This window comes from Seriola dumerili, unplaced genomic scaffold, assembly GCF_002260705.1.
Source record: "Seriola dumerili isolate Sdu_G_001 unplaced genomic scaffold, Sdu_1.0 BDQW01000025.1, whole genome shotgun sequence".
In the NCBI taxonomy this organism is placed as follows: Eukaryota; Metazoa; Chordata; class Actinopteri; order Carangiformes; family Carangidae; genus Seriola; species Seriola dumerili.
This window is the reverse complement of record NW_019174280.1, coordinates 5,310,259-5,326,631: the sequence shown is the minus strand read 5'-3', so window position 1 is coordinate 5,326,631 and position 16,373 is coordinate 5,310,259. Positions and strand designations below refer to the sequence as shown.

General features: G+C 40.3%; 1 protein-coding gene across 2 annotated transcripts in view; it reads left to right on the top strand.

The window, feature by feature from the left end:
- Positions 1–16,373, top strand: part of LOC111240347 (protein FAM49A) — a 35,270-nt gene that overhangs the window by 9,080 nt on the left and 9,817 nt on the right. The window contains exons 1-2 of one of the 2 annotated variants that reach the window (XM_022770328.1): positions 5,064–5,086; positions 10,677–10,732. The gene's annotated coding sequence lies outside the window, so the exon portion shown is untranslated. Of the gene's footprint in view, positions 1–5,063; positions 5,087–10,676; positions 10,733–16,373 lie in introns of those variants that run through there. The other variant, XM_022770327.1, reaches the window with a different exon arrangement.

Here is a 16,373-nt window from a genome sequence, read left to right as displayed (position 1 = left end):
TCCAGCAACCCCCCACCCCCCCGGCCTGTGTCCATATTAGGGCAAAACTCAGCCAACCTCCCCTCGAGCTGAGCTCAACCCCCCAAACACGCCCTGCTGTCACATTTGCTCCAGCGAAGGAAGCCTGAGGGAGACGCAGTTCCCCTAACCCAATTTGAAGGCCTGCTTTCCTGGCCAGTCAAAACAGCAGAAGGATTTTAAAAATGGATGCAGAAAGCCAAGGCCAATCATGTTGTTTTTGTTTAAAGTGGCAGGCTGGTGTGTTTTTAATGTTTGTTTTCTTGATGGGCTATAATTGAGCACACATTGTCACTCGGGGCCCACTTTTCTCCAGCGGCCCTAAGAGTTTTATATCTGCATACATCCATAGTTTGAGTGCTCTTCATATTCTGCCACATTAGTGTTCAATTTTTATGACTGTTGTTATGCTACCAACTATGCAACTTGTTTACTTAGTGCTCAGCAGTTTTTGCATTATTAAGTAGAACAACTCTAAGCAGACTGGTGTAATGAGCAGGCCCAGATTTTGCCAGGCCAAAGGTCACAATTTTTGGGTTGGATTGATTTCTTCTCTGCATCTCTGAAATCACTTGGCGGCAGGGAACAATTGTTCAGGCGTTTAATACCAACTTTATTATGGAGTTTTTCACTGTGAATGTTCCTCAATGAGAACCAGTTAGGTGAAACAGAAGCAGTCCATACAAAAAGTACGTGGTTAGGGCACTGTGAAGGCAGTTCAGTTTGGATAACAATGGTGGTGGGAGACGCACCAGTTAAACAATTCATTTGTGCATGCCAGTCATTTTCCTAGAGATTCCCAAACAGAAGTTATTTTGGGTCATTGGTGTTGATTTTGGTTTCCTTTGGTTTATACCAAGTTCCTCTTGGAGGAAATATGATTAACAGACATAAGAACCACTCGGTCAGTACACGGTATTTTGGAGGTAGAACAGTTCCGCTTGTTGTAACTTACAATCCAATCACACATTGACACACAAATTGCAGGATGTGCACCCACTGGCTAAAAACCTATTGGAGTGTCAAAATTGGGTATTGACAGGCTTCATTTAGAATATTATAATTTTATTATTAGAGTTTTTAACATCAGTTGGAGCAGTAACACTGCATAACAGTTATGGTTTAATACATACCGCATTAGTTTGGTGTGCATTTGGTGCAGTGTAGAAAGTGAAAGATAAAATTCCTCTCCATTCATTTTGAAAACAGTCCAACATTAAGTGAAAGCTAATGGGCCGTGATTCTAAAGACAGAAGCCACTCAGATATTTAAACCATGACGCCCTGTCTCAGTACGTCATTGCAAGTTGTGCTCTCTAATGTGTGGCTGTGCACCTGCAACAGGAATAAACACACTCCTATGGTATTCATCATTGCTTTCACCCGGTCTGAATCTGCACTTCTGAATATGCAGGCTTTGAATGCAGGGCAAGTCTGACCAGCATGTTTTAGTTAATTGTCAACAACTGACACACTGCCAGAGTTCTGTGGGAGGAACAACCACTTCTGTATTCATGTCCCACACCGGGCATGAAGTAGCCTCTTATCAGATTGTATTAGGCAATTAATCTGTAATTATAAGGCTTCTAAGGTCTAGCAAACAGAACGTACTGTACCAAGGAGGAGGTGGAAGAAATTACAAATGTAATACACAGTTCTGAGGCATGTTTGCTTGATTGACAGGTTCCTCGGCATGTCACAGTCAGATATGATGGTCGCTAAACTGTAGCCCCGTTAAACGTTTCACGCCCATTCGCAGGATCTGGATTTTGTTGCACCGAAATGGCAGCAACTCAACTTCAGGCTCCAAAAATAATGTGTTAACATAACTTTTTTTTGTGAACTGGATACTTTATCTGCTTCAATCCATAATCACTGTCATGTTTTATGAGATACCAAACATTACAAGTTCTCATATCTGATTCTTTGCCAAAGTGGCTCCCAGACACAGCCAGCATGTAGAAGCATTTGGCTGCTGGTCGTCTTCCTCCGTCTGGGATTGACTGTGTTTGAAAAGTGCCGCAAGCCTTTTTAAAATTGATTTATTTTTCAGTGGTCGCTCCTTGTTTCTCAACATGAAGAACACAGTAGGCTTTTGCCCTGCCAGGGAATGTGCTGCTTAGGATCAGGTCTTTTTCTGTTTCATCATGTTCCATGATAAATGTTTTATCAGCTTGGCTGGTTGAGATATGTACACCAAGATACTGGAAAGGAAATTGCCTCTTCTTATTACATCTGACCTTTGAGAAGTCTTTTGTTTGACGGTTGTGTGTTGCAGATGCTCAGGTGGTCTCAGACTTTTGGACCAGATTCCAGAAACTGCAGATCAGGTTTTACCAGTTTGCAGGTTTCCTTGTGTGGGGGTGGGGGTGGGGGTGGGGTGGGGAGTGGGGGTGGGGGGGCAACATAATTTCCTGTGACATCTATAATTGTTTTTCTGTTCTCCTACATCATAAGTACATATTTACATTACATTAATATAATGTTTCATACCCCGGATTATGACCTAAAATTAAATGAATAATGGTAATTATGTTGCTAGAGAATATAACACCTCAACTATCTCAGCTATTGCAAACATTCAGGAAATATTTAGTGAAGAGGAACTGACCTGTTTACAAGAATAGAAATAATGAAGTCAAACTGACTTTATGTAATTACACACATGAAGCTGTGCAGCTTAACCTGCATGAATAAAAAAGGAAGTTAACACAGTTCCTGCAGTTTTCAGCACCTGTTCAGCAGTTGGGGTTTTGATCTGGTTTGTGGTGTCAGTTGATGAATGAAAGGAATCACTCACGCAAGAAGGAAATCTAACATTTAACTGTTTCTCATTTGTTGTTGTTCTTTTGAGGGTTTCATACGTCTGTAAAACGAACACATTTGATGTTATAACATGAATACAAAGTGAATGCAGGCACTTGTTGTCATGCAACACTGTCAAATCAATTAATCTTAATAGTTAGTGATGTCCCTGTTTCCCCTTCACCCCATCTAAAATCCCCAAACCCAGCTCACTGGGCTGTTATGAATCCATCATCCACTCATCAGCTGTTGCCATGCAGAATGGAAGAAAGATGCAACATAGTTGTGACAGACGCACGCACGCACGCACGCACGCACACACACTCACTCACTCACTCATTTACTCATGGGAGACTCGCAGTCTTTCAGCTCATTGAACCTCTATTGAGGGGTTAACCCTTGTTTGAACCCTTAGAGGGTGTCTGTAGAAGGCAGATCGTCCTGAGCCAGATGTGACCTCATCCCACCATACACACACACACACAAACATACATACACACACACACTGCTTCACACCATCTTCTGCCACAATAGGGGACAGGATTTTGCCATCAGACACACTTGCGCTCATTTCCACCTACATACACACACCTTATCTCCTTGTTTGGAAACGTGAGTCTCACTTGGGACTTGTGGTTACTCTTCACACAAATTTGCACACCAACTCCCCTTGCGTGACCTGGAGCCACATTGGAAATGTGCATTTTCCAGTGTTGGAGATGATGCTCATCCATGTAAATAATTGATTTACAGGTTCAATCCTGAATGTCTGTGCACATCAACAGCTGTCACGCTATCCATGGTTTGTGCCAAGGCCTCCAGTCGCCAGTTTTATGGAGGATGTAATGCATCAGCAACAGCTGATATAACTGTGAATGGTCATAGACAAACCACACTTATTTGTATTTTCCCAAAATTAGAAGTGTAAGAAAACTGATGTTGAAACTGCACATCCATTGTACATTGTCTCTTTTTTTGGTTTATACTTATTTGGATAATTCAAATAACCTGAGTGATTTAAATGCGCTGCTGTGAACCCCTTTATCAGAAACACAAGTGTACTGTAAGTGCATAATATAATGTAACATAATACCTCATATGACTAGATCATTAGTTGATTATATGTATTTTTTTTTAATCTTGTGAAAGATTCACAATTGCATTTACTTTAGTAGCAGAATACCTGTATTTTTAAATGTATTTTGATAACATGCACTTGCCATGTGTCAGATGGGTTTCCATGCAACAGGAACCGTTTGGTGGTTGAGGTTTGATGTTAAACAAAACTGCAGTAAGCACCTGTCACATGTACTCATGTATGTAATCATCTCATTGGGGCTGTTTCTTCTGCAATATGTCAAACTTATCCACTGAGAGATACACGTTGAAAAGTTTACACATCTTAATTTAAAAGTGTATTTTACACACTCGGGATTTGGAAATCATTTGCCTGTAAAACACTTTCATTTGAAGTAGTGTCGTTGTTTTTGCCATAACTCGACCGCAGCTCTGATTGGTTGTCTGATTGTTGGTTGAGATTAGCGAGTTCATGGTCAAGATTCATGGAAAAATAAAAGTGATTATGACTGTAATAAGATAATGTTCATCATATTTGTAGCCCTTGGTAAATTAGAATTAAGACTTATTTTGCTTGTAGAAACTTCAGTGTAACATAAAGAAGGAGTTACTACAGTTCAGCAACATGAATCTCCACATCATAAAAGTCAAAAACCGTTGTTGTTTTTTATGGTTGCCTTTTCAAGGAAGCATTGTATTTCAAGTTGGATGTGACAACCTTGACTCTATTTTGTTGGAGCTAGTTTTCTGAGTGGAGCTGTTGGCCTTGACAAATGCTCTTTGACTTTGTCTCTTTGTATCTCTGTGCTCATCACGCTCTCATCACATCAGTGAAATTCGCAGGATGTTACCACACTGGATTTGTTCTTTTCCATTGACCGATGGCTGCAGTGATACTATTTGAGGTGGACTACAAACAGAATATCCAGTTTGTTGAAACTATCATTGTTGGTTTTTCATTGTCAGATGCGGTTGTCATTCTCAAGGCCAGCTTGTAGTTTAGTGCAGCACATATGCTATTAGGTGTTTTCACTCAGTGTTAGCAGTGACCTAGTTGTAATCACAGTTTGCCAATGCAGTTTCCTGTGCATGTAGTTTCCGCCTGTCACATTGCATTGTGTTTTTGACTCATTCACCAGCAATTCCAGTGGTTACTGTAAATCACAACCACAAAGACAGCTACACAGGTAAGTCATTTTAGTTTGAACGGCAATTAACAGATGCCTGCCAGTCAGCATGTTTCTGCATTCCCTTTCAAAGTGATGTCAGCAATTTACAGGTACTGTGCATTAGCAGAACACCCAAAATATAAAGATAATATGAGATATGTTATCTTTACATACTTTAGTCTTTGCTTTTTTTGTAAGAAAACCATTCTTCAAACTGTTGTTGGACAAATTTGCATTAGATTATAATATGTGCTCACTGATTTATTGAGTAGTCAGTGGTTTGAGGCCAGTGTTGGCCATGTAAACACACTGTGAAAACCCAGTTGATAGAGAGCTAGATAAGAGGGACTCGTGAATGTTCGCTGTTATGGTTCATTATACCCAGTGAACTGTGGGATATGCAGTCTTTTGTTGTCTTGTGTAAACTGTGGCTACACACCATTGGAGTAGGACATTCACTGAGCCCTGTCACAGTCAAGTAGAGTGCGTATTTCCATGTCACACAATTCACCTCAAATAGATCTGTACCTTTCTGCTTGTCATTAACAACAGTTGTTACGTGTTTATATGTGGAAACATTGCTTGTGCTGCATGAGGTGAAAGCCTTTTTCAGCGCTCTTCAGTTTTGCTCTACTTTCTTTCTTCTCGGTTCATTGCCTTCAGCAACATTGAGGTGCTGACACATTAATGACGCCCTCTTTCTTTAGGTTTTTAGGTTTTGTTTGGATGCACAGCTTCTTTTCTCGTGGATTTATTTTGTCTGCGATTTCTCTCAGGATTGTTTCTGGCGTTTTCCCCTCATCATAATCACCCGCCTGCAGTCTGTCACTCTCAGTTTTTACCCAGTGGGTTTGGCATCCTCTTCACCAGGCGTTCAACCAGAAGTGACAGCAGCTTTCATCACGTATACCTTCCCTTTTTCTTAACAGTAAACCAGTGAAGAGCAAAGTGTGTATGTGTATGCACCCTCCAGCTTCCACTCTGATTCATGTGCTTCCCCTGTTTTTAATGGACGTCTCTGCTATCACCATGGAAACGGATAGCTTTTAGACAAGGGCTGGCAGGCGAGCAGTGTGGCTGTGCACAAAAGTAACTGTTAATGTTTCATGATGGTGATGTTTTATATCTTTGCGGTGGTGTATCTGTGAGTGCTTATAGAGGTCAATGCCACAGGTTAACTCGGGGCATCACTATGTCTATAATTCATTGACACACAGAGCTAACTTGAGTGTAAAAACATCAGACAGAATGACTCTTTTGCTTCTTTCTTTGCCCTCATTACTCCCTCCAGACGAGTAAAATGTATCTGGAGGGAGTAAATTAGAAGCCTTTCATCAGAAACTGCCTTCACTGTGCCTGAAGCAAAGGCTCTGAGCTGCTCGCTGTGTGGCAACAGAAGACTAGCTGCTGCAGTGAGAAAATAACTATCACTTTGGAGACATAAGATAATTAGGACAAAATGGAAACATTGAGCTAAGTATGTAGAACAAAGCTGAACTACTTGGAATCAGTGACGCTGTTTTTACTCAGTTCCACAGTTGTCTTAAATATTTATTCCTTCAATATCTCACATGGAACCAACATCGTGGTTGAGCTATGATCCAGACTAGCTAATTAAATGCCAATCCGGTTAAAAGGGCAGATCCAGGAATCACCTCCCTTAACTTTGCAAAATTATTCGACACAGAACATGCAGTCAGTAGAGTGCAGGCCTCCACAAAGGCCAGTGTCAAACAACATCCACCAGACTAAAGAGGAAAAATTTTAAATTCATATTAAATTATCTGGATTTGCCCAAAATGTAATGAGTTCTTCCCTGGCTCATGACCTATCCCTCCACCAGGTTTGGTGCAAATCAGTTTAGTACTCTTTGCGTAATCCAGCTGACAAACAAACAGGTCACAGGACACAGGTGAAAACATAACCTCCTTGCAGAGGTAATAATGTTTGGATCTTGATGTAAAAACTCAAACGTATTTATTATGTTGAGATCTATGACCTTGTACAATTTGGCGCAGATCCAGATTGTTATCTGGATCTGTTTGGCCGTGGTGGAGGTACGCGTGCCATTCTAGTAATGTAATGGAAATGAAACCTTTGCACTCTTTCAGTATCTTAACAATCATAAAATTGGTCACTGGACTTCTTCCTTTTCACTCACTGAAAGTCATTTTCAATTACAGCCACAGCTGAATGTCTGAAGAGTCCTTATGCAATGAAAACACTGATGATTTTTGATACTCCATGTTTTCCTTGAGGGTATAAATGAATTCAGGTCGAGAAAATGTGAGAACAGACTTTATGTGAAGTGATGAACGCTCAAAAATGTACCCTTTCCACCAAAAACCGGATTCTAATCTGTCAAAATAATAACAATATGATTTTCTTTGCATATCTTTCATCCCAAGAACAAATGAAGTTTGATTCCAACATATTGTTCGCTGAGATGGACAAATGCTCTAGCTGTCATACTCCTGTTCCTGGAAAGTCTGGAAAACAAAACTGATAAAGAGATTTCAATATAAAGTGACATTTTTGGCGTGCATTTTTTTAATGGATGCAATGTGTCCTGCCTCTCTAAGAAACCAAAGAAAGGGAAAAACAGTTTTAATTTAAAAAAAAAAAAAAGGCAAAATATCTATTTATGTTATTGAAATAATTCATGTGCTCTAATTTCATTTTAGCTCAGGTGAGAGTCTCTACTGTGTTTTGCTGCCACTTACAGTCATGTTTCTCCCTCCCACCCCCAAAGCAGTCAACCTAGGGGAAACACTGATATGTAAAATAACTCACTGCTCTCAACAATACATTTTATGGTTAAATCAACCTTACTACACTTATATTGTTAATAACTCACACTGGGACATAATGGGCCTGTATGATATTATTATTATTATGTGTGTTATTCCTGTGGGGCCCGTGGAAAATTCCATTCCTACTCTCAATTGATATTTCCCTAAAAAACATGTTTATTTCTCCCTCCTCTCTGTCTGGCTCCACCACCTGCCAGGATGATTGACAGATTTACTGACTACTAAACTGACTGACTCATCTGCTGACTGCCTGGTTCAACGTGTGGCTTGTTTACTGAATGGGTGGCTCACAAAGCTAACATACTGGCTAAATGATAGGCTGGATTGATTATTTGTCTGTGTAGCTAATGGCTGTTTTTTTTAATCTGCAATGATGTCTGCTGGCTGATTTTGTAAATGGACTTCCTGCCTAATTGAATTAATCATATTCAGTGTTACTGTGTAAATGAGTGGACTGCCTGGTGACATCTGTTAGTCTGGCTGGAAACACAAAAGAGAACAAAAAAACCCAGATGAATCCAGGGGGAAGAAGCAAAGTGAAAAGGAGAAAGGAAACAAAGAGGGAAGAAAAGGGAAGGAAAGAAAGCGTGAAAGTGGATAAGGAAGTTGAAGAACAGAGAGAGAGAAGTTGGATGTGTAATGAGCAAAGTGAGTGTGATGGTGAAGTGTCTACTCTCATCAGCGCTCAGTCTGTGCCGTCCACATGGTGTTTTGGCAAGTAGGTGTTTCTGAGAGGTCCAGAAGGGACAAGCAAAGTGTGCATGTGCGCCTGTGGACCTCGCGTGATTGTTGAGGTGAAGTCTGCTCATGTGTCAGACGAGCTGCCACACACTTCTATGCCCTTATAAGGAGAGTGTCCCTGTGGGGCCTCCATCCATCCATCCATCCATCCATCCACCCACAGCATCCCACCTCTTTTTCCCCTCACCCTGTTGCCGTGCAGGTTCCACAGCGGAGGGATGGGGTCAACACAGATGGATGTACTGTGACAGATGGACAGATGGGAAGAAGACAAACTGTGTGTGTGTAGTCTTAAATGTCTGACATGAGAGTTCGGATAGTTTATATTATCTACAAGACAAGTATACTGTAAATGGCAATCTGCTGTTAAGCGCTAATTGGTGGATCTGCAGTAAATGGAACATTTGCTCGTGTGTGGCAACATTTAAACATAGTACAGTGTATGAACAATGCTTCCCGTAACCTAGTAGATTCAGTTCATGTGAGTGAGTTTACTCTGTGTGTGTGTGTGTGTGTGTGTGTGTGTGTGTGTGTGTGTGTGTGTGTGTGTGTGTGTGTGTGTGTGTGTGTGTGTGTGTGTGTGTTTTATGGACTACAGAGAAGAGCTAGACTGGCAGGTATGTTGGCAAATATCAGCTTATTGCAGATATATTGGTATCTGTGATTAAATGACATTAAATAACATTGCTCTAAAATGTCCCACTTAGTTTGCATCTTGGTCAGCATCAAGGTTGTTGTTTATGTGCTTATGCTAGAAATAAAAGATACTATCGGCTGATATATTGGTACATATATTGTATGTATCGGCCTCGAAAACCCAGTATCAGTCAGGCTATGCTACTGAGGACAGCTGCAAGAGAATGCATTGTTAACTTATCAAGAAAACCAATGTTTTATTTTCAGGTAACAGAAGTTGTTCTTGTATTCAGAGATTTCTAGCCACAAAGCTACTGGTCAGACAAAAATGAGCCACAGCACCAGGGGACATAAAACATTAATATTTCAAGCCACAACACAACAGGCAGTAAGATGTGACCACAGGGCAACAGAAGAACTCAGCGCTATTACAACTAACTGCTTTTTTCTAGTCAGGGCTCTTTATAATTTAAAACTACTAAGCTGGCCATTGTAGTACTGTGCACTGTGTCTGGACTACAACTCCAGGCTGCCGTGTATAATGATAGGCTGCCCTGCTGATGGTCACATTACATCCAGTGTCTCAGTTTCCTAAGTTCCACACTAACAGGTTTTGTGGGCAGCACTGAGCAGACATTTGCCAGCTGAAAACTTAAATTGTTGCAGATTTGGTGCAGTAACTGGCTCTAACTACAATAATTTCACTTACCTGTTGTACCAGGTGCAACTAGATCATTTACAGTTGAAGAGTTCGATCTCACATTAAGAAAGCAGCCATTACAGAATGACTTGAGAGCACAAAATCAAAACAAATTAGTTCAGATTTTTAAATGCTGCTTATTTTTTAGGTTGATAAAATATAACTTACTTCTACATTTGAAAGATATGAATCTGAATAACGAGCTTCAGATAATCCTGTTGGTATTTTCTTCTTCGGTTGGCCAATAAATGTCACATTGAATGTGCCCTCACTTTGTTTTTGACAGAATATGATAGCGCCATCTTTTTTTTTCTAAATATATTTTCTACTGTCACCTGGGAGGGAGTTACGTTACAGTGCATACCCAGTGACCATTAGCAGCCACAGCTTGTCACGGGACATTTAATACTCCAGTGAATGTGCAGCAGGCACAAGCTTAATCAGCATTATTTTGGATATAACAGACAAGGGTTTTGATTTCACTGTTGAATAATTCAGTGGTGTGTTCGGTGATGGCAGGAGGGTTGTATTTGTTTGCTCAATGCTTGTATGTCGGGAGAAAAGCTGGTTAATGTGGAAACTTGACACTGTACCTGACAGACGTGTGATGTGCACGTGTGGGCGGACACACACACACACACACACACACACACCCACAGGTTTTTAAAACATGCAAACATTAATTTAACACAAATTCTTCTTTTCTCTCCTGTTTCAGAGACAAAGAGAAAGCGGATGATATAGACAGCAACCCGAGGTCCTCCACCAGAGAAGGTACATGACTCACACATACCTGTATACACACACACCCTTAACAAAACAGTTTTTCAAGCTCCTGTAGTCATTCTGTTTGAATAAGACCACACTCTAAGCTGCCACTGAGGCACATCAGCCCTTGCAACAATGCTGTGGTTTAGATGATTACAGAAGGGATTAGCCTGCACTTGTTGTATTGAGCCAAAAACTTTCTCTCTCTGACGCTGTTGAACGGTTTGTCCTCAGGGCTGTTAGAGAGAAACACTGAACGTTCAGTTGGTTCTGATGTAGGCAGGAGGAAAAGTTACCTTTTTATGCCTCAAAGATATCCACATCACAATGTTAAGGTTTGATACAAGTTTGTTACTCGCCCTCAATTATGCATAACTTTAAGCCTCAATGAAATTTAAATGGGTGAGTTGTACGTACAGTTGTCATGAAGGAGGAAATTAGCTATAGAGACCAAAACTGTTTTTTGTACCAAGCTGTAAACATGCTTATTTCTTCTGTAAAGTCGAGCATCTTAACATGGCAGTTTATGTGAGTCTTTTGGAGCCAGACTCAAGTGGCCATTTGAAGAACTGCAGTTTGTGATACCTCCATGTTGGCTTCAGCCCCGAAGGTTACTGCTTGCAAATAGCACATCAAACTGGTAAACGACAGAGATTGTGCAATGATCATGACAAATGAAGCATATGTGAGCAGTTTTCTAGGTTGGTCATGTTTACAGCAGCAGCTCTGTGCAGCAGAAAAGAGAACAAGATGTGAAGTAATAAGGAACTAATGAAGTTTCATGAAATTACAATGCACTTTCAAGTAAATTCCAGCTTTGAGATCAGCTGTAGGTCTTTTCTGTGGGTAAGAACAATTCAGTTTGGCTCTGGTTTCTCTTTTGTGAAAAAAAACAAAAAACAGGTTCATTAAAGGAGGAGCCCTGTGGAGTTTTCCTGCAAACAAACAAAAGTTCTGTTTATGTTCAGTGTTTCTTCCCAAAATGCAATGTGTGTATCCTGGAGGTCTAACAAACATGTTGTGTTCTCATTAAAACACTTGCAAAGGCCATTTTTTAAATACTATAAATCATGACTTGTTTACATCCATGTTTGCCAGCTTGTTTCTTTACTGCCTTACTGAACCATAGTGATGCTGGCAGTCAAAAACTCAAAGGCTACCTTAAATCAGCTTCAAGGAGAACTGGATCTCACTAGTTGAAAGAAATCCTGGTTTGTGGTATTTGATCATTTCGATTTTTCTCTGACCTTTTTATAAAAGCCAAATGTCAAACCTTGCAATAATACAACATGTCAAAATACATATACAGTTCTATAAATCATTTGATTTGTCTCTTTGCTCAGACCACGACTTCTCCCTCAACAGAGGTTGTTTCAGACTCCGAGACGGCAAAGAAAGGCAATTTAAATGTGGCACTCATTTTGGTGCTTTAAATGCATAGAGTTTGCTTTAATTATAAAGCACAAATAGGCTTCAGACTGCGACACGGGCTCACAGGCACATTTCACAGGCAAGAGGAATATTTAAATTGAGATTAAAGGAGGACAGTGGAGGTGTTGAGGGAGTTTCTGTCACTGAGAAAGACTCAAGTGTAGTGAAACGGCAGATCATTGATCAATACCAACATGTTGACTGACAGGTTAATGTAGAGTTCCTCAGTCACGTGAGTCTGTGACGTTGGCGTCAACGCCATGTGGGGCGTCTGGAGGGACATCAGTTACAAATAGATTATGTAATTCCAGGGAGTTTTTTCTTTCAGAAGAAGAGAGGTTTCACTGCAACTTCTTTTATTTTAATTCAGACTTCTTGTTAATAGCATAAAGGGGAAATACCTTTTGTTTCCAACATCTACTTCTTTAAGGGTTTAAGTTGCACCCTCAGCAAATTGTCCACAAAAAGATATTACTTTATTGTATACGTGCTTACTATATGTGCTATTTCCTTTTTTAATTTAACCCATGTCAGATGATGGTAAATCTTATGGAAAAGAGGAAAGTCAAAGTTTCCACACTTTCAGTCCAGGCTGTATAGATAAGTGGTTGTGAAAGAGGAACCGAGCACACGAGAAAACGCTTTGCATAATTTTTCCTTCCCTGTCAGGAATTACGATTTAAGGGTAAAGATGGGAACGTCTCGTGTATCAGAGAGCAGCGAATGGTTCTGTGAAGCAGATGCAAAAGTTTCATCTCCAGTGCAAATAATGTTCATAGTCCTACAAACTGTAATATGGAGCAGCTTACTGTTCGTATAATGTGCATTCACCCTGCATTTGTGTTGTCGTAGTCCCTTCTAGATACTCTCTTCAAAGTCTTCAGTCTGCATCTATAATCCCATGCACATTACTGCTGAACCATTGAACTACACAGAATTACATAAGTACTAAATGAAGTTAAGTTTCAGGTCTCTCTGCTCACTCATGCTCGGTCACTCCTGCTGCTCTCAGGTCTCTGTTGTCCTCTCACTCTTTTTTTCTTTTTGATGAGTCAGTATTTGAAAGTTAATAACTTTTAAATTAAATTCAGCATCCCGATCTCCTGACCTGTGTTCAACTCGTCGGGTCAAGAGGAAGGTTTTGAAGCCGGGGGTCAGGTGATGCGCTTTAAGCCATTCAGACATTGCATGAGTGTCGGTTTCAGCCTGCGCATCACAAAGCGTATTACTAACAGATTTGTGAGCAGGATTATCAAGATGGAACAAAACATTATTCATAACTCGGCCTTTAACTTCGATGATTAGCGTGTCTGTGAATGTTTCATGTATCTGGCAGCAAGAGACGGGGTTGAACCTCATCCGACACTGTTAAAATCCAATTAGTCTCATTTCAGAGACCTAATACCAAGTCTCGTCTTTCGTTGTTTACTATAGACCTTTTAATAACATTCATTTTGGCTGCAGTCCATTCAGATGTGTCAGTTCTTAGACACCAAATGGAACTTAGCCTTTGTTAATATTATTATCTGTGCTGGTCCTGCTGTGACAAGTGACAAATCTGTTGTGAGAAAAGCATTGACCTTACAGATTACCGTGTAAGGTCAATGCAAAAAAGAGTCTTTTGCTCCAGTTAGCTAGAATTATTATAACAGCAACAAACCACATATGGTGCTTTGACTCAAGTAAATAAACAGGCAGGAACAGGAGGACAGACTGTGGATAGTTATATATGCACATTTTTACACTGTTTTTTATCATGTTTTGTATCTTTTACTCAATTAGCATAAATAGGCTGGGGGGGGGGGGGTTAAGTTCTCTCAGACAGAAACCACTCTCATTATTTTGTCTCTCTGTTTCTGCTACTGTGCATTCCTCCAAGTGTACGTTATATTTTCAGCTTGTTTAGAGCGGAGCCCTGCTGGTTGTTTGTTTCATTTACACCCCGGCTTCTTGAGACACTAGAAATAGTAGAGAAAGCTGCAGGATCTGCTTTGTTTACCTCAGATGGGAAATAAAGCACACACTTAACTTCGAGTTTACTGTCACTGGATATTATCGCAGGCTTGAATTTGCTTCATTGGCCTATTTCACATGCTTGAAATTCTGGTTAGATTATGTGTAAATTAGGTTTTTGCACTGTTGAGTCTTTGTTTTTTTCTCTCTGCTTCTTTTCTTACATCTTACACAAGCTGGAAACTTCATTTTTCTATTGCCCACTCTTTACAAGCTGTGGAGGCAGATGTCACAGATGTTTTGCTCTGCTCAAAGAGTTGCTCTGAATCATTGCTTTCTTTGCGAACAGTAGCTGTAACATACCAGAATGCAATGCAGCTACATTTCGAGTGACATCACCACAATAGACATTCCCCAGTGTTCACAAACCAGCTGGTTCAGTAGCTATGTTAATATGGACATGCACGCGCAGACACACACATACACATACTACTGTACACACACACACACACACACACACACACCCCAATGACTCAAAGCCATAAATCTGTTCTCTGAGGTTGTCAAGAGCGACTGTGGTGTAAATGACAAATTAATGATAACAAAAAGTATATGACTACATGAGACATTTACCTTGAGGGCATCTCTTAAAATGATGTGTTTTCCTTCATGATAAACTTTCTGTTATCAATGAAATAATCCTGAAAGTGCCTTGGATGAACCAAGTATTAGTTTTCACCGGACCTTTATTGTACCTTGGTCTGTGGTCTCTCATAAAAAGAAACTCCCTCAGATGTTGAAGTCATTGCGTAGGTGTCTGATAGACCTGGCTGTCAGGTTTAATGGTTAACTTGCACCTGAGGGAAGCATATCCACGGATATCCACGGTTTGGCTGGAGATGAAGGTGACTGAGTCTGTTGAGGAACTTGTTGTAGCCGCAGGTTAAGATTCACCTAGATAAAATATGGTTGCTGCAGCAGCACATGTACCAACATGACACCATTACAGCACAACTTTAATCCTTGTCAGTGAAACGTAAAAACAAGCCAGCGCTGCCCCCTGCTGCTGCACTTCTGTATTTAATCATGATTGTTTTGTAGTTGAATGAAATTGATAGTCAGACACATAATAAGGTTTTTAATTTCCCCAGAATGAAAGTTGTTACTGTGGGATCAGTATGCAGACTGTCTTTATCTGGACTGTCACATATGTATGAATTTATGAGGAAAGATGAGGAAGGAAAACCATGATTGAAAATCAGCTCGCCGGAGGCTGTTCAGATAAATGCAGTGTGATTATCATGTGCACACTGCAGCACAGTGTCTCTTTTGTTGTCACTTCACACTCTGACTTAAGTTTAGGGGAAATTGTGTGTGTGTGTGTGTGTGTGTGTGTGTGTGTGTGTGTGTGTGTGTGTGTGTGTGTGTGTGTGTGTGTGTGTGTGTGTGTGTTTGTGTGTTTGTGTAAAACAGGAAAAGACTGTGCTTTTATAGTTTCTCTGCACAGGATCAATTTGCAAATATAGATTTATTTGCATGTCTTCTCTAAAAAAAACAATGATTTTAAAGACTAGTTTGTAGTTGTTTTTTTTTTTTTAAAACAACTTTGTTTCCCACCCTATGTCACATCTGCATAAATCTTTTGAACCCAGAAAGGTTATACTATTCCCACTTGCATCCCCATGACATACTGTGACGTGCTCCCTTTTACCGTAATCCTGGCCTCATATCTATTGTAAGTTTAAGGCCTGCTGTGATTACAGAGTGTGTGACCACCCTCGGAGGCTGGGGAGGTAGACTTTTCCCCAGGAAATTGCTACCTACCTTCTGCCTTTTGCCTTCAATAAAGCCTTTATAGTGTGGAACTGCCATTTAGGACCACATCGCTGTGTTTGGTCCCGTTTAGAAAGGCCTGAATCCAAAAGAGCAGAGAAGCTGGTTCAGAACCTCAGGAAGGAAATTTCGCTTTTTCAGCCTCTTTACTGACCAGGAAACACACACACACACACACACACACACACACACACACACACACACACACACACACACACACACACACACACACACCACATACACACTCACAGCTGCACAATGCATTTTAAATGACAAAGATTTCATGTTGTCTTTATAACTAAATGTCTGCTGCGTGTGCACACTTTCTGATAAATACACACACATCAATAATAATTAGAAAATACTTCATTTCCTCTTCAGTTTCATTTGCATGAAATGAAGTGAGATTATTTTAAGAGATGATATCATT